Source organism: Bicyclus anynana, chromosome 18, assembly GCF_947172395.1.
Source record: "Bicyclus anynana chromosome 18, ilBicAnyn1.1, whole genome shotgun sequence".
NCBI classification, from domain to species: domain Eukaryota; kingdom Metazoa; phylum Arthropoda; class Insecta; order Lepidoptera; family Nymphalidae; genus Bicyclus; species Bicyclus anynana.
Window position 1 is genome coordinate 1,125,242 of NC_069100.1, and position 15,509 is coordinate 1,140,750.

At 35.4% G+C, this 15,509-nt stretch overlaps 1 protein-coding gene across 2 annotated transcripts in view; it reads left to right on the top strand.

The window, feature by feature from the left end:
- LOC112046067 (nephrin) overlaps positions 1-15,509 on the top strand; it is a 301,409-nt gene that overhangs the window by 219,439 nt on the left and 66,461 nt on the right. The window lies entirely within an intron of this gene.

A 15,509-nucleotide genomic window follows, 5' to 3' on the forward strand; every position in this document is an offset into this window, starting at 1 on the left:
TACTTCTCTATATTTAAACTGACACGTAGGTTATTCGAGTTATTCTTATTTTAATAAAACGATGAATTTAAAAACGCATAGCAGTGAGAGTGGCAAATTGCTGCATAATATCGATTTCATCTCATTTATCACGATCTGATAAATATTTTAAAACATTCTGGATAAAAATGGTTGCGTAGACAGAATAAAGCACAGCCGGCGAATGAATTAAACTATGAAAAAAACATCATACATCACTAGTGATGCGCTACGCTGTAACGGGTATATCGATAGTCCATATCGCAATAAAGCTTATATATTATTTTTGTTATATTTTCCGTCCTGAGTGACGTAATGTCACAGTTTAATAAACATATCGCATGATATTGATGTGTTTTTAACATAGTATAAAAAAAATTATTTTTATGCTGGATATGTTTGCACTGTATACAATCGTGTCTTATAGGAAATCCAATTTTTTTACGTTGTATAAACTTTGTGAATTTTTAGCTGTTTCCGGAAATCTATATTATATTTCCCGCATGTTTAAATAATATAATTATATTAACAGTCATGTCAAAGTTAGCGCACTTGTCAGTGAGGAGTTCCCTCGTTCTGGAGTCGTGACGAATGCTCGCTACAGGACAGACAACGGGAAGACTGGTATTTTAAATGAAAGTACACTTTTCATTTCACGACGGAACAAATGAGCCGCCAATTTGTACGATTGGTAAACCGTGGCGTCGCGCTATGTTTTAACGTAATCCAGTATATTTTCCTCTTGAATACAGATAACAAAATATCGATAACGGCGTACGTGTTCTGATTTCGCGACGCCCCCCCCCCCCTCGTTCCTCTCACGGTAGGGGGCAGCTTGTTATTCCATTTGACAGATCAGTTTTTAGATACAACTATTATCTGACCTTCTTAACATTTTGTAAAGGTGTTCGCAGACTACCGCATCATCCGCACTGAAATGTTCAATCTTGCTTTTGAATAATTGTAAATTCAAGTAACTTAAAATAGACCTACTTTAAAGATTACTATTTTTAAAAGAATATTTGTCATAATGTCTTCGTCCATGACCTTGGCTTCAAATAATTGAAATAAACCTATTTGGAGTTGAAACATAATCGTCGCAAGTTAGAATCAAAAACGAAAGAAAACCCAACAAAAATAACAAAACATCCAAAAGAAAAGATACAACTCCTCAGTAGAATAAATAAAAAGATTTTCCCAAAGGATAATGCCGCCTCAGAAATTCGGGGCTTAGCTGAGAATCAAACTTTGACCCGCCCCGTAATCCAGATATCATTTATCATGTTCTCGTCCTTTTTGTGACCGGCGGCGGCGACACGCGTGAGCGATTACCGAAGTAATCATTAATTGCTTAAGCGAACAATAAATTGTTGATATTAGTAGAATATATCGCACTTATTATCTAAAGGAAATGTCCTGTTATTATATTGACTAATAGATGTGATCTATGAGTGATCGTTATCATATTGGGGATATATTGTTTCGCTTTTTGACTGTCTATCCGGAATTAGTTGTGTGATATTATCTGAGATCATCATCATTATCAACCTATATTCGGCTCACTGCTGAGCTCGAGTCTCCTCTCTGAATGACTGGTTAGGGCAATAGTACACCACGCTGGCCCAATGCGGATTGGCCGACTTCACACACACAGAGAATTAAAAATTTTAATAAAAAAAATTCAACCGACTTCCAACTCAAAAAATAACTTTAACTAAAAAGCAAAAAATAACATCCTACCTATGTGCTACCTACTGATCAGTTTGAAGGCGGTGCTAAGCCAGTGATGTTTTAATTAAATACGTTTAAACTAAATTTCTGTGATTATTCCAGAAACAGCTTTAATTAAAACACGACACTGGCTTGGCACCGCCTTCAAACTGATCAGTAGGTAGCACATAGGTAGGATGTTATTTTTTGCTTTTTAGTTAAAGTTATTTTTTGAGTTGGAAGTCGGTTGAATTTTTTTTATTAAAATTTTAATTTTTTTATTTTTAGTGTTAGCATATCCACTGCGTGTGTACAGTCACAACCTATCTAAGTGAAAAGTTCTTATAAATACAAAATTATCAAGTCCAAACACAAGGTAGCTACTGAGAGCCGTCGAGGAGTTCTCTTCACTGTGCTTCGTCTTCATCACCAGACCCTTAATACATTCGCAATCCATCTAGGTGGAAAGTTCTCATCAATACAAATTTATCAAGTCCAAACACAAGGTAGCTACTGTGAACCGTCGAGGAGTTCTCTTCACTGTCCCTCGTCTTCATCATCAGACCCTTAATACAGTCACAATCCATGTAGGTGGAAAGATCTCATCATTACAAATTTATCAAGTCCAAACACAAAGTAGCTACTGTGAACCGTCGAGGAGTTCTCTTCACTGTCCCTCGTCTTCATCACCAGACCCTTAATACAGTCACAACCCATGTAGGTGGAAAGTACTCATCAATACAAATTAATCAAGCCCAAACAAAAGGTGAATGCTGTAAATTCTTGAGGAGTTCCATCGTCTGTGTTTCGGCTCCATCATCAGACCAACTCCAAACCTTCATAAAGTTGTAGTGGTTTAAAATACCTTATGGAAACACTAACAAACGTACTAGCCGTCTCTACAACTTTCGAAAGTTCCCCTCAATTTCTCCAGGATGCCATCATCAGATCCTGACATGAAAAAAATGGGACCACCCTGGTAGTAAACCCTACAAAACAAAAAAAGAATTTTCAAAATCGGTCCATAATTGACGGAATTATCGCTGGACATACATAAAAAAAAAAAAAAAAAAAAAAAAAAAACCTAGAACACGTAGAACTTCCTCCTTTTTGGAAGTCGGTTAAAAAAGAATGCAGGTTTCCTTTACCGTTTGAGAGACGTGATATTTAATTTCTTAAAAATGCACAAAGTTGGTGTTGCATGCGCCGGACTGGATTCGAACCCACACCCTACGGAAACAGATACAGAGGTTATATCCACTGGGCTATCATGGCTCTTATTATCTGATGTCTGAACTAATATCAGAGATATTTAATTTCTACATAATTATCATATGAAAGTAATGTAAAAAGTACCTTGTTGGTCCAGTGCTTAGCCTACTAACTATCCCAGTCAAACTTGCTACTGAGAATTTCAAAGCAGTAATAGAATACTCAATAAAGAGGAATGAATACTTAAATAACATTTGTTATGATCAACTTGACATTAAATAAATTTTATTAATATAATCTATACTATTATTATAAAGCTGAAGAGTTTCTTTGTTTGTTTGTTAGATTTAACGCGCTAATCTCAGGAACTACTGGTCCGATTTGAAAAATTCTTTCATTATTAGATAGCCCATTTATCGAGGAAGGCTATATATTATCCCCATATTCCTACGGGAACGGGAACCACGCAGGTGAAACCGCGCGGCGTCAGACAGTTCTGTATAATTTCCACGCCAGTAAATGCAAAACAAAGTATATACTCTTAAATTGATGACATCTTATACACAGGTTCTGACGCACATAAATAATTTGAATTTGTATGAATTGTAGATATACTTCAACCAGGACTCAAACTTGGACCTTTAGAACTAGTTCAGAAGGCAGAATCCACTACTAAGAAGACCTCGTACAAATATCGTAATATTTTTTAAATAAATAAATGATCACAAGTTTCCGTTCAATGTGATGATATTCGTATTGTCTGTCCGAACAATTTGCCCATATTTTGCCCAAATTGCCCAGACTGCAGTGTACCCGAGGACGTTTACCATATCTTAGTGGAATGTGTCCGAAGCGAAGTACAGTTTAAAGAGTTTGCTGTGATAAATGTTGTTTTAGGAAGCCCTGCCAGCAAAAACGCAAGATTTTTATACAAAATAGTTAAAGATAATTTAGATAAACGTAGGTAATATTAATTAGTCTTAAGATAACTTTAGTTAATAGATGTTTTTACCTTAAGTACCATTACGAGATCTACATAGTCACTTTAGTGACTAAGCTCTTTAAAAGAGAATAAAAAAAAAATATCACAAGTTTCCGTTCAATGTGACGATACCCTTATCAGTGGACAGTATCGCGCACTGTCTGAACAATTTGTAAACTCTCAAAAGCGAGCGTCATGCCCGGACGTTTGTATCGCGAAAATTTAAGAAAATACTTTAGTTTTATAGCAGTTTTCTAGAAAAATAATGCCGGCTTAGTCAGCATTAGTTTTCCGGATACTTTAGTCTAAATAAATTGAACGGTGTGTTGACCTGTTTTTAAAAGTAGACCTAATGTTTAACATTGCTGAATTGATCTTTTTAAATAACTTTGTCCGGGAAAGCAGGTACTATAGCCAATGCCCCGCAGTTTTACCCGCGTAGTTCCCGTTCCCGTGAGGATATGGGGATAAAATATAGCCTATAACACTCACGAATAACATAGCTTTCTATTGCTAAAAGGACTTCCCAAATTGGTTCAGAAAATCTAGAGATTACCCCCTACAAAACCATAAACTTTAACTCTATAAAATACTAACTGCCGCCGCGCGGTTTCACACGCGTGGTTCCCGTTCCCGTATGAATATGGGGATAATATATAGCCTTTCTCGATAAATGGGTTATCTTACACTGAAAGAATTTTTCAAATCAAACCAATAGTTCCTGAGATTAGCGCGTTTAATCAAACAAACAAACAAACTCTTCAGCTTTATAATATTAGTATAAGATTAGTATAGATTTATCACAAGCTTGTCTTTTAAATATGTAGGTATAGGTATTATCTATGTGCTGGCAGTAGGTAACTAGGTACACGATGTCTCAGAAGCTTCCCAGTAGAACATGATAGCAATCAAATTGAAACGAGAATTAATTGCAAAGATCCCAAAGTTCTTGCAAACGATCTCGCCATTAAACTTTGATCCCAGCGCAGCTCACTCCACTTCACTTCTGTCTTGAACTTCTATATCAATTATAATTTTACAACTATACTACCTACTGGGTCTCTGTTTTCAAGTTTTTATCTAACTTAGCGAGAATTAATGATCTAAGCAGGGCTAAGATTATTATTAACTAGCTGACGCCGCGCGGTTTTACCCGCGTGGTTCCCATGCCCGTAGGAATATAGGAATAATATACAGCATGTAGCTAACCTTCCTCGATAAATGGGCTATCTAACACTGAAAGAATTTTTCCAATCGTACCAGTAGTTCCTGAGATTAGCGCGTTCAATCAAACAAACTCTTCAGCTTTATAATATTAGTATAGATTCTCGCTTCGATAAAAAATATAGTGCCGTATAGTGACGCCTGAAAGAAGCGAATCTGTATAGTATAATGTATAGGAACTAGGCATTAAAAAAATAGTAACTATATTGGTAAATTAATATAGCACTAGTACTTGTGTAACGGTAGGTACTAAAGTCTATAGTTTTTCAGAATATTACTGATATTGCTGTCAAACTGTGTCAAATACTGGTAATCGAAGGATAACCGGATTATAGAACTCGGTAAAGATAACAGCCCGATTTACGTCCTGAGCCGACGTTATGCGTTGTGGTTAACTTTGTACTAACTGTCGGTTAATTATGGTAATTTGTTAATTAGGTTATTTAAACGGTTGATTATGTTTCGATGAGTACAAGCCAAAAAGACGTTCTCGTTTATCGGTAAAGATTTATAAATCTATAGATAAATATAATTTTGAAAATTACGTAATGAAATGAAACCCATTTAAAGATCTTTGATCAAAGGTTCAAAAATGAAATTTTCCCATGCAAAGTAAACATAACTACGAAAATTCTTGAAATTAACTGAAAGCGTAGCGAATACTTTGGAATCTGAGAAAATAAGAATTTAATTTTCATTTCGCTTTTTCTATTTCCACCGGGGAAAAGGGCCCAAAGAGATTGTATTTTCTACTCTTACGAACTCGAGTGTTATTAAAACTAATAGTTCTTCATTTCTTAGAGAACACGGCCGATGAAATATAAAACAAGAAATTTTATAAAACTAAGAGCAATATTAAAAATAACATAGCAATAGAATAATGGTACCTCCATAAGTTTTCTACTTATTTTGTAAATGCAATAATTCTGTGGCGTGTAAATGCAGTCCTCCGTATTATGCGCGGTGGATTTACAAAACGGAGGTCCTGGGTTCGATCCCCGGCTGGGCAGATTGAGATTTTCTTAATTGGTCCAGGTCTGGCTGGTGGAAAGCTTCGGCCGTGGCTAATTACCACCCTACCGGCAAAGACGTACCGCCAAACGATTTAGCGTTCCGGTACGATGCCGTGTAAAAACCGAAAGAAGTGTGAATTTTCATCCTCCTTCTTACAAGTTAGCCCGATTTTGTCTTAGATTGCATTATCATTTGTCATCAGGTGAGATTGTAGTCAGAAGCTAACTTGTAAAGAATAAAAAAAACTATCTCTCTACAAAGTTTCATCTTTCAAGGTTAAGCGGTCTTCGAGATTTTTGATGAGGGACCTTTTGCTTTTACTTACGTAGTTAGAATAGACAAGGTTAGAAGATAAGGAGTCAGCTAGTATACCAAAAGCCGTGAGTAGTGAGATAAACTATTTATCACATCACTCGTTGACGCAGTCGGTTACAAAAAACCGCAAGCCTGAAGCGCGGAACGTTAATATTTCATGCAGCGGGAACTTTTATCTCGGAGTTTTGAAGTTCACTCATAAATCTCGATGGTTATAAAGATGAATTACTCCAGAATGTGGCGTAGATTTGTTTGGACGCACTAAAACAGCTTAAGCTGACTTTTAAGACAGTTTTCTTTTGAAAGTCGTAGCGACTCGACGACTCTTCAAATAGAAAGAAGCCTCATTTTTACAAGTTTAACACACATTTCAAAAGCGATTTGCTTTTCTTTTTTTTTTTTAATTACGAGATTTAGTATGACATGAATACAGCTTCACCGTTTTCTCAAACTGTTGGGAAATGCAAATTAAAATATGTTTATTTCGTCAGTTGAATCATTATATAGGTTAGGTTGGTATCTAATTGCAGCAAGGTCTAATTGGTGGACACCTGATGTATTATTAATTATACCTACAACCTACCATTGGGTCATCATTATCAACTCATATTCGGCTCACTGTTGAACTCGAGTCTCCTCTCAGAATGAGAGGGGTTAGGCCAATAGTCCACCACGCTGGATGCGGATTATCAAACTTCACACACGCAGAGAATTAAGGAAATTCTCAGATATGCAGGTTTTCTCACGATGTTTTTCCTTCACCGTTTGAGACACGTGTATTTAATTTCTTAAAATGCACACAACTGAAAAGTTGGAGATGCATGCCTTGTACCGGATTCGAACCCACACCCTCCGGAATCAAAGGCAGAGGTCATATCCACTGGGCTAGTACAGCTATTGTAAACATTTTATAGGTACTAAAGTTTAAAAACGCGCGCACGTTATTGCCTGACCCAAGGTTCGAACATGGGACTTAACGATCCATAGCTACATAGGTTTGTCATTGTACCTACGAGGCAGTAATAACACAACCTCCCTTAAACCTGCTGCAGTCGGACAATACGTTAACGAGGAAACTTTTCGAATGTGTCCACAGTAGAGCGAGCCAATTACCTACTGAAATTTCAATTTGAATTTCAAAGCGACAATTTCGAAATTTTGTAAAAGAATTGGAACAAAAAATACTAAAAAGCCCGTAAAGGAGCGTAATCACGACATGCTAAGTAGGGCGGGGCCTGTATAAAGCTTTTTTGAACAATCGCACCGTTTTTTATTCGACTAAGGTTCTGTTCAAATTGTCTGACGATATAATCCGACACTATCCTTGGTATCCCGTCTGTTTTCTTATAATCTTTGTAACTTAAGCTTCTATAAAGACAACGGCAAGGCAAGGCCTCCCTCCCTGCAGAATGAAGTTCTCTCTCCTTACTGAACTGAGAGTGCTCTACCAGGCACAGTTCACCCCTGATTCTTCCTAACACTAGACTGTTACTAATGATCTCCTGGAAGAAAGGAACCTCAAAAATCTTATTTATAAAAATCTTTATCTCTATCTTTATAAAAATCTTATTAATTTACTCATTTTATTCCTGCTTCTACAATTAATAGCTCCAATAATACAACAACCCATCACCATCATTTTAGGCCCAGGCTCTCAATTTGGCTGGAAAAATTTGGATCTTAGATCTTAATCTTTAATTGACCAGAAACATTTTAACATGCTCTTCGAGGCACGAAGCATACCAGCACTAAGTTATCAAAATCCCCTCTATACTACAAAATGAAAATTAAATCTCTGCACACACTATTCATATATTATAAACAAACCGGTCGACTTCCGGCAAGCGCCGCGAGTTATTACAAAAGGCTTTATGACTGAAACAATAGAAAACTACGCTATCTAATAAATAAGGACGCTTCACATAAAATACAGTCGCCGCTGTCTTAACCAGTGTATACGCGGCTTAATAAAGCCCACTGTATAAAATATAACGCAGACGCGTTCGCTGGGTGCAAGTGTGGTGCAAGGGAGTGCATTCACGTCACTTTAGTCACTTATAGTAATAGTAGAAGTCACTTTGTCTCATATGAAAGCTCAATCACTCAGCGGGCATTGGAGCGAGCTATTCTCGGAGTATCTCTGCGTGATCGAATGATGAATCGATGACGACACTTGCAAAAGAGTCACTGATATAGTTATATAATGATTTATATATTTTGCTATCATCCGCGAAAAGCCGACGAACCCATGCGACAACGTCACCCAGGTCCGACAAAATACTCTGTACGTACGTTTCATCCCGAAACCGGAGCATCCTCAGGAAATGTTGACTCTACAACGTTGATGATAGCAAAATATATAAATTATTATATAATCATGATGAACTTCCGCAAAGTAACGCCTGCTTCTATCCAATATCACTGATATAGCTCAAAGAGTAGTAAGAGTAAGGCACGTAGTTTGAAGAGCTCATGAACGTTGGAATCCTAAGGTGTTGGAATTGGTGACCCTGCATCTAAAAGCGCAGTATTGGTGACTCTCAACTAGGTGGACTGGTGACATCAAGGAGATTAAAACTATTACTTTGTAAATCCCTGACAAACACTCAATAATTAATCTATCTATTTAATTCTCGAAACATTTTACTAAAACACTGTCGTCCAGCCACTTAATGCGAGCAAAACTGTGGGCACATACTAGTACTATGCAATAACACGTAGTAACGAAATAACGAATGAAAAAAATGCGATTTTCCACCCCGCTACCGCCTACGCTTTGGCACCCCATTATAAATTTCTCTCTAAATTTTCTGAGGCGTTATTTATTACTTAATCTCGACTTCCAGAGAATGTTTTTAAGAGTAAACTGTCTGTGATATAACGCTTTGAGGAATGGGGTAATGTCCCCCATTCTACCCCATCGCTCGGGCATTAACATCTTGCTGGGGTGAATGTATTCGTGACTTTTTTAAATGCGTTTCACCCGTTATCTGACCTCATTACTCGGTTGTGGCGAAAAAATTATCAAACTTTGTGAATAGGGTTATCTTTTTAACTAATTTTGAAACAAGATGTTGCTAACGAGATGCTTTCGTTAATATTTTGTTTTTAAGGAAAACAAATACTTAAATAGAGACTGCAATACTTATAGATAGATTGTACCAACATCTATGCTTCGATTCCCATTAATCTACTGTTGTGTCGTTTGAAGACGGTGCTAAACCGGTGTTGTGTTAATTTAAGCCGTTTCTGAAAGAACACTGTCTGAAAAATCTAAATCTTTATTATATTCTTACATGGCATGAAATAATACATCATCGGGCTAGCACTGCCATCAAACTGATCATCAGTTAGAACATAATATGATATATAAAACTTAGTATGATTTTATTTTTTGCTTTTTAGTTTAGTTAGTATGTCTTTTGTATTAAGTCAATGAATGAAAATAACTTGAACAAATAAAACATTTCGTAGAATGGGTTAATGTCCTCCACGCTGCCTCATTTATTTGCGCTTGAATTTTTTCGATATTTCGGATAATTTTAACGCCGAAAATCTTGCGAAATGTATTTTTAACGGGCGCCAATTTTTCATTCGGCCGATTCTCAATGGGTTGTCCGAACAAAGTTAAAGCATTATCAATCAGCTGAGTTGAGCTATTATATCGCCATCATTCAAATCCATTGTGGGGATGAGATAAAAAAAGATAGAACTCGTCGTGGCACCGAAATATCACTGTTTAGTAATCATACAGAAGAAATATAGTTACTTGTTAGAAAAAGTCTTTAGTGCTTTTAGTAGATGCGTTAGAATAGTGTTGAAATACGGATAGCAAAATCATTGAAAATTATCTTGGAAATATCTTGAAATATATTATCATTCATGCTTATAAACGTGGCTCTACAATAAAGTTATAGATGACTTAAGTAAAACCATAGACAGAGCTACACTTTGCAAAGCATATACTTACACGCCCTAGGAGCACATGCTACAATATAATTTCACTGACAACCATATATTTCATATATGAATACAACGACTTTAGTTAGCGGTATAAATACACAATACACGACGTTAAAATTATCTTAACAAAATTGCAGCTCAGTGACAAAGAACTTTACTTCTATTAATTTCATAAAAAAAATTAGGTGACATAACTATCAAAGGCAAATCACATTAGTTCCCAACAAATGTGAATAAAGCGACCTCACAAAAGTATTACGAGCTCTGTCACAAAGAGTTCTATGCCTACTTGTTATGCCTAACTGTATGATCACTAAACGGTGGTATAATAAATATGTCGTTAGCGAATCTGGGTATTTTGGCAAAGTCTCGAAACGTATCGCTCACGTGATATTCTTTGCCTTTGGAAGTAATGCTTTAAATATTATGCTAAGACGTCCCCCGCTCCGTCAGCCGTGACGTCACGCTTATCTCTTTTTAATTTATACTAGCTTTTTATTCGCAGGACATTTGTTATAAGTACCGCGACTTCGTCTGTATTTATTTTGAGATACCTACTTTTAAGGTCTCATTACCAAAAAAATTCAAATTAAGTTTATTCTGATACCTTATTTAACGTTGGATCTTACAAAAAAGAACGTTAAGCTTAACTTTATCTACCCTAATAACTGAAAACTTTCTTAATATTATCACTAACAGACGCCACACGATTTAACCCGCATAGTATCCGTTCCCGTAGGAATACGGGGATAAAATACGGCCTAATAATATATAGCCTATAGCGCCCGACACTGTAGCGTTACAACAGTAAACGAATCGGTTCAGTACCTAGTTTCAGAGCCTATTCAATGCAAACAAACAAACAATCAAATCTCTCCTGTTTATAATATCAGTAATAGATAATGTACTTGTTAGATTTGAATTGGATTCTCATTGTGTAAAAGCATACTTTCAGGTATGGTTTTGTGTATTTTCCTTTTAATCTATAGAAAACAAACAAACTCTTCAGCTTTATAATAATAAAGCTAAAGAGTTTGTTTGATTACTTGTACACGATAATCTCAAGAACTACTGATCCGATTTGAAAAAATCTTTCAGTGTTAGATAGCTCATTTATCGAGGAAGGTTATAGGCTATATATTATCTCCGTTTACCTACGGGAATAGGAACCACGTGCGTGAAACCGCGCGGCGTCAACTATACTACAGCCTTTCGTGATGAGTACTGTTTACCAACAAATAAATTAGAAATGAAGGTAGAAAAAACATGTCATTTCATAACTTAATTATTTTAAATTATATATGTATTGCTTATAAAGTGTAATATAAAATTTATTAACCATATCTAATTGTTCCAAGATTATTAATTAAATTTATCTTCATTCATTTAAGAACAAGTTAATTATAATTATTATTAGGTGTGAAATGACTAGTGATTTATATTTTTCATTGTTAATTTGTTTGTTGGTAAACAGTACTCATCAAGAGAGGCTGTAGTATAGTTATATGATATGCAGTGAATATGTTATTATCAGTCATACATATTAGTATATGTGGGTATATTTGGATCTCGCAATATAAGTCGACAGGGCAGGCAGCCATCACTCACAGTTCTTATAAAGGGTCCCAGAGATTGGATAGCGGCTGCCGGACCCGGAAATGGGAATTTTAACAAGAAAAGATGCCTCCACTCATCTTGTGCGCTTCCGATGGCTATTTATTACACCCCTAGAGTAGGGGGTGAGAATTTGCTTTATTCAAATGGGCTTATTTGGTGTTGGTCGTGATTTATTTATTTATTTTTCTATAAAATACATATTAAAATTAAGCCTAACCATGATGCAACACAAACCACAGTTGGTTTTACTGTGGTTGTTATTACATATATTTACAATACTAGCTAACGCCGCGCGGTTTCACCCGCGTGGTTCCCGATCCCGTAAGAATACGGGGATAATATATTATTTTAATATATATATATAATTATTTTAATATGAGGATAATTTATTATTTATTAGCTTATAGCCTTCCTCGATAAATGGGCTATCTAACACTGAAAGAATTTTTCAAATCGGACCAGTAGTTCCTAAGATTAGCGCGTTCAATCAAACAAACTCTTCAGCTTTATTATGTTACTATAATAATAATAATAATAAAGCCTTTTATTTTCTCTTCTTCACAGTATTTTACAATTGATTTAACTTAAAGTAGGTATTCATTGTTATTATTAGTCAGTCACAATTTTTAAAACAACACATTACATAATTATTCCGTTAGATAATCATAATCCATGCATTGTCATAATCATAAAGAATATAGATGTTTTGTACAGTTATATCGATGAATTGTTATTATTTAATTAATTATTAATTTATTGTTTTAAAATTGTAATTAATTACATTAGTATAGATTAACAAAATTAAATAATAATGTTTTAGTTGTTACTTTTTTTGGAAAACTGCGTCGTCATTTTATTTATTCTATTTCATATATTGCATACGTTGTTATATATTTAAACTAGCCCACATCCCGCGGTTTAACCCACGTATATTCCGTTCCTGTGAAAATATGGGGATAAAATATAGCCTATGATACTCACAAATAACGTGTTTTTTAAGTGGTAAAAGAATTTTTCGAAACAGCGGTTCAGTAATATAAAGTTCATGACAATGGCATTAAATTAAGTAGTTTTGAACAAACATATCCAAAAATATTAAAAAGTATTTATTTCATAAATTCGTTATCATATTCAACATACAAACATTAAGTTTACATGTCTCATTATATGTATAGCTTCAAATCACTTTAAGTTAGTAAAAAGTCATAAGACAAGTGAAGTAGAAAAATATCTCAGTATGAAATGCCCCATATCGGATCGTTCCCACGCGTGGGAAGGGTCAAGCGCGCACCGACCGGAACGATAAAGCTTCTTTTCTCATTATAAAAGGAGGGTGAATATAATTATGACTTTTACGACACATTTGAAGTCTACTTTTATGATATTTTAGGGTAGTTATACTATAAACTAAAAATTTGTGTTTTTGGATTAAGAATCTGTAGATATCAAATGATACAAGTATCTAAGACTTTTTCTGTAAAATTATGAGTTAAAAAAAAAACAAGTCTGTCCAAATCCTTTTAGATCGAAGATTTTTAACCGAAGTCAAAAAAGGAGCAGGACAGAGTTTTATTTTTTAATGTAGGTATAGATATGTATTTTTAAGTTACTGAATCTCTGATGCGCGGGTTTTTTAACACCCGTCGTAAAAAGAGAAGTATTATTGACATTTCTGTCTATCTGTCAGTCTGTGTGTGGCACCATAGCTCCCGAATGGATGAAGCGATTTCAATTTAGTTTTTTTTGTATTAAAGTTGACTTATGTTCGAGTGTTTTTGATAAATGTTTGATGAAAATTGGTTGAGCCATTTAAAAGTGGTGGGCGATGAGAGTGTGGAAGAAAAACAGAGTGTCTGCAAATATACTCGAGTGTGCTCTCAAATAAAAGCGCACTGAAAGAGAATATTGATGACTTGATCGAGAGTGTAATTAATAATTTCATGACATTCGGGGGGGCTTTCAAAATTTTCAATTTTATGTTATCACTATCGCTGTATTATCGTCTAAAGACCGTTGATGCCGAAGTAATTATAAGCTGAAGAAGCTAAAACCCTATGCCTCTAGTTGCTTGACTGCATAATGCCTGCCTATTAAAAGCTATACCTACAAAAAGTAATTTATTGGTTTGCACAAAACATGATAAAAAGATAGTAAAGGCGGAATTATATTTGTCTGACGTGTCGTGTCGTCGCATCAGAACAGAAACGGTATCGTACATTTTGTATATGGCACATCACGGCCTCCGTGGCGCAGTGGTGAGCGCGGTGGATTTACAAGACGGAGGTCCTGGGTTCAATCCCCAGCTGGGCCGATTGAGGATTGAAAACAAGGCGCGTCACATAGGCGTAAATGTTGCCATGTAAAATGTATGATACCGATTCTTTTCTGACGCGTCACGACACGAGACGTCAGACAAATATAATTCCGCCTTCACAAATCATCTACGCCCATGGTCCGACGCTTAAGCTTTCAAAATCGCTGCCGCTTGTAACTCGCACCAAGTGTAATTACTCACATGAACGCTACTCTTGATTGGTAAAATCATTAGACCAATTACTGTTTTGACTCTTGTCTTTAGCAATCGTGTGTACGCGAGTTACGCTCTTATTGTGAAATACATAGGAGCGATATTGGAGTGTAGGTTCACGTATCAATGTTTCATGCAATGGAAGCATTGGTAATGAGAAACATGATACGTGTATTTCAGTGTATTCGCTGTAAGAGGCTATGTTCGCAATTATGCGTGAGTGAGCCAAATACAAAACAATGTTTTAGTCAAATAGGTCAATGAATAATTAATTTACTTTAGCTTAAGCGGTGACGTCATGCAGACCACAGAATATAAAAAACGCTTAAAGCTGACGCTATAAGATCCTGATTTTTTTTTTCAGTTTTACCAAGACTGTGTATAAATATTCCTTTTTAATAAAGTGACCGCCCAGAGGTCAAAATTCGATCTTTAGTTAATAAAAATAAATATTTATTTCAATAAACGTTCTTATCAGTCAATGACATTCAATAATCATTTATGTATGAGATTATGTTATGCATCCTTCAAGCTGCAGTCTACAATATATCGTTTAATATAAACTTTAACTGTTTCATATTTTACGTTCCGTTCGCATAATTTTTATAATTATTCATAGTAATATTTTAGAGGTAAAGTTTGTCAGGTTTTAATCTCTGGATATACCAATTTCAAATAACATAGACTATATTTTATCTACATTACATTACATTACAGTAATAGTAACAACGCGGTTGAAACCGCGATGCCTCTGTTGGTATATAGATAAAAGAAGATGTACCAACTAGTTTTCCATTGCTTTATATGTACAGATTTCCAGTTAATCTTTAAAGCACAAGCTAAAATGTAAGTTAAAACTAACGAACAAAAGAAAACTGGCTGAGCGACAAAGATAACAGCACTGAGAAATGATCGCCAGCGAGTAGA